This window comes from Amblyraja radiata, unplaced genomic scaffold, assembly GCF_010909765.2.
Source record: "Amblyraja radiata isolate CabotCenter1 unplaced genomic scaffold, sAmbRad1.1.pri scaffold_852_ctg1, whole genome shotgun sequence".
NCBI lineage: Eukaryota > Metazoa > Chordata > Chondrichthyes > Rajiformes > Rajidae > Amblyraja > Amblyraja radiata.
Genome location: NW_022630854.1, coordinates 28,976 through 33,094, shown reverse-complemented (window position 1 = coordinate 33,094; position 4,119 = coordinate 28,976).

The following is a 4,119-nucleotide window of genomic DNA, read 5'->3' as shown; positions in this document are numbered from 1 at the left end:
ATTACAGAATGAAACAATTGTTACAGCACAAATTGACATCATTCAGCCTATTGAATTTATTATGTGTCAGATGAAGTTTAATGTGGATGTTTTTATAGGAAAAATTAGAAAAAGCAATATAGAAAAATGTATTCAAAAAGGAACTGCAGATGCTGGAAGATCGAAGGTACACAAAATTGCTGGAGAAACTCAGCGGGTGCAGCAGCATCTATGGAGCGAAGGAAATAGGCGACGTTTCGGGCCGAAACCCTTCTTCAGACTGATGGGGGGGTGGGGGGGGAGAAAGAAGGAAAAGGGGAGGAGGAGGAGCCCGAGGGCGGGCGGATGGGAGGGTGGGAGGAGACAGCTAGAGGGTTGAGGAAGGGGAGGAGACAGCAAGGACTAGCAAAATTGGGAGAATTCAATGTTAATGCCATCCGGACGCAAGGTCCCCAGACGGAATATGAGGTGCTGTTCCTCCAATTTCCGCTGTTGCTCACGCTGGCAATGGAGGAGACCCAGGACAGAGAGGTCGGATTGGGAATGGGAGGGGGAGTTGAAGTGCTGAGCCACCGGGAGGTCAGGTTGGTTATTGCGGACTGAGCGGAGGTGTTCGGCGAAACGATCGCCCAACCTCCGCTTAGTCTCGCCGATGTAAATCAGCTGACATCTAGAGCAGCGGATGCAGTAGATGAGGTTGGAGGAGATACAGGTGAACCTTTGTCGCACCTGGAACGACTGCTTGGGTCCTTGAATGGAGTCGAGGGGGGAGGTGAAGGGACAGGTGTTGCATTTCTTGCGGTTGCAACGGAAAGTGCCCGGGGAGGGGGTGGTGCGGGAGGGAAGGGAAGAATTGACGAGGGAGTTGCGGAGGGAGCGGTCTTTGCGGAAGGCAGACATGGGGGGAGATGGGAAGATGTGGCGAGTGGTGGGATCACGTTGGAGGTGGCGGAAATAGCGGAGGATTATGTGTTGTATTTGCCGGCTGGTGGGGTGAAAGGTGAGGACCAGAGGGACTGCCCTTGTTGCGAGTGCGGGGATGGGGAGAGAGAGCAGTGTTACGGGGTATGGATGAGACCCTGGTGTGAGCTTCATCTATGGTGGCGGAGGGGAATCCCCGTTCCCTGAAGAACGAGGACATTTCCGATGCCCTGGTATGGAATGTCTCATCCTGGGAACAGATGCGGCATAGGCGGAGGAATTGGGAGTAGGGGATGGAGTCTTTACAGGGGGCAGGGTGGGAAGACGTGTAGTCCAGGTAGCCATGTGAGTCAGTGGGTTTGTAATGTATGTCGGTCAGGAGTCTGTCCCCTGCGATGGAGATGGTGAGGTCAAGGAATGGTAGGGAAGTGTCGGAAATCGTCCAGGTGTATTGGAGTGCCGGATGGAAGTTGGTGGTGAAGTGGATGAAGTCAGTCAGTTGTGTGTAGGTGCAGGAGGTGGCCCCAAAGCAGTCGTCAATGTAACGGAGGTAGAGGTCGGGGATGGGGCCCTGGTACGTCTCGAACAAGGTTGCTCTATACCCAGTGGCTGGGTATAGAGCAACCTATACCCAGCCACTGACACTCTCCTCCGCTTAGCGGAGTTGGTCCTCACGCTCAACAACTTTACATTTGACTCCTCCCATTTCCTCCAAACACAAGGCGTAGCTATGGGCACACGCATGGGCCCCAGCTACGCCTGCCTCTTTGTCGGGTACGTTGAACAATCCTTGTTCGAGACGTACCAGGGCCCCATCCCCGACCTCTACCTCCGTTACATTGACGACTGCTTTGGGGCCACCTCCTGCACCTACACACAACTGACTGACTTCATCCACTTCACCACCAACTTCCATCCGGCACTCCAATACACCTGGACGATTTCCGACACTTCCCTACCATTCCTTGACCTCACCATCGCAGGGGAGAGACTCCTGACCGACATACATTACAAACCCACTGACTCACATGGCTATCTGGACTACACATCTTCCCACCCTGCCCCCTGTAAAGACTCCATCCCCTACTCCCAATTCCTCCGCATACGCCGCATCTGTTCCCAGGATGAGACATTCCATACCAGGGCATCGGAAATGTCCTCGTTCTTCAGGGAACGGGGATTCCCTTCCGCCACCATAGATGAAGCTCACACCAGGGTCTCATCCATACCCCGTAACACTGCTCTCTCTCCCCATCCCCGCACTCGCAACAAGGGCAGAGTCCCTCTGGTCCTCACCTTTCACCCCACCAGCCGGCAAATACAACACATAATCCTCCGCCATTTCCGCCACCTCCAACGTGACCCCACCACTCGCCACATCTTCCCATCTCCCCCCATGTCTGCCTTCCGCAAAGACCGCTCCCTCCGCAACTCCCTCGTCAATTCTTCCCTTCCCTCCCGCACCACCCCCTCCCCGGGCACTTTCCGTTGCAACCGCAAGAAATGCAACACCTGTCCCTTCACCTCCCCCCTCGACTCCATTCAAGGACCCAAGCAGTCGTTCCAGGTGCGACAAAGGTTCACCTGTATCTCCTCCAACCTCATCTACTGCATCCGCTGCTCTAGATGTCAGCTGATTTACATCGGCGAGACTAAGCGGAGGTTGGGCGATCGTTTCGCCGAACACCTCCGCTCAGTCCGCAATAACCAACCTGACCTCCCGGTGGCTCAGCACTTCTACTCCCCCTCCCATTCCCAATCCGACCTCTCTGTCCTGGGTCTCCTCCATTGCCAGAGTGAGCAACAGCGGAAATTGGAGGAACAGCACCTCATATTCTGTCTGGGGACCTTGCGTCCGGATGGCATTAACATTGAATTCTCCCAATTTTGCTAGTCCTTGCTGTCTCCTCCCCTTCCTCAACCCTCTAGCTGTCTCCTCCCACCCTCCCATCCGCCCGCCTTCGGGCTCCTCCTCCTCCCCTTTTCCTTCCTTCTCCCCCCCCACCCCCCATCAGTCTGAAGAAGGGTTTCGGCCCGAAACGTCACCTATTTCCTTCGCTCCATAGATGCTGCTGCACCCGCTGAGTTTCTCCAGCAATTTTGTGTACCATAGAATAATGTATACTTTTCTCAACAGCGGCGCTGTTGAACGGCTGCGGCTCGCCTGCAGTCCGTCTGTTTTTACTTTTTTGTTGTTGTTTTTTTGTCCTGTTTAGTTACATTTTTGGTTATTAGGTTGTGTTATGTGTTGGGGGGAGGGGCTGAAACATGGTTTTCTGTCTCTCCCTTCGGGGGAATGCGACTCTTTCTGTCGTATCCCCCCTTCTCTGCCTCCGTCTGTGCTGAGACCTAATGGCGGAGCTGGCGGCCTCCAACCTGCGACCGACCTCGAGGCTCCGGAGGCAGAGCCAGCCAGGACTCACCAATGCGAGGCTGGCCCTCTTCGAACTGTGGCGGCGTTCGGGCGCTCCAGTGGCAGCGGCACGACTCGGGGCTGGGACGGCGCTCCGGTGAGGGTGGCCTGGCGCGGGGCTGAGGCGGTGTTCCGGTGGCTGTGGCGGCCCGGCGCGGGGCTGTGACGGCGCTCCTGTGGCTGTGGCGGCTCGGCGCGGGGATGAGACGGTGCTCCGGTAGCTGAGGCGGCATTCTGGCGGCGGCGACCTGAATCCGGGGCTCGGTCGCGGGCCAGTGGACGACATCGTCGGGAGCTCGTGGGTCACAGGCTGGTGCCTGTTTTCCGGAGCTCCCGCGGCGACAGCTGCGTCCGCTGGACTGGAGGGCGGCAGCTTCGACCACCCCGGGCCGCGGAGCTTGAACCGGCCCGTTCGCGGAGCTCGGTGAGCCGTGGGACTGACTTACCATCGCCCGGTGAGGTATCGCCTCAGCGCAGAGGGAGAAGAGGAGGGAAGAGACAATAACCCTAAGATTTTTGCCTCCATCACAGTGAGGAGGTGCTTGGTGAACTCTCTGTGGTGGATGTTAATTTGTGTTTATTGTGTGTTTTGTTGTTTATTATTACATGTATGGCTGCAGGCAACGACATTTCGTTCAGACCGAAAGGTCTGAATGACAAATAAAGGATCTAAGTCTAAGTCTAAGTCTAAAAAGTGTGTAAATGTAGAGGGAACTGGGGTATGTCATTGATAGTGGTTGAGCTGAGAAAATAAAATACTGAGTATAAAATCAAGGATGTCCTGGTGAACCTTTAGTAAATATGGA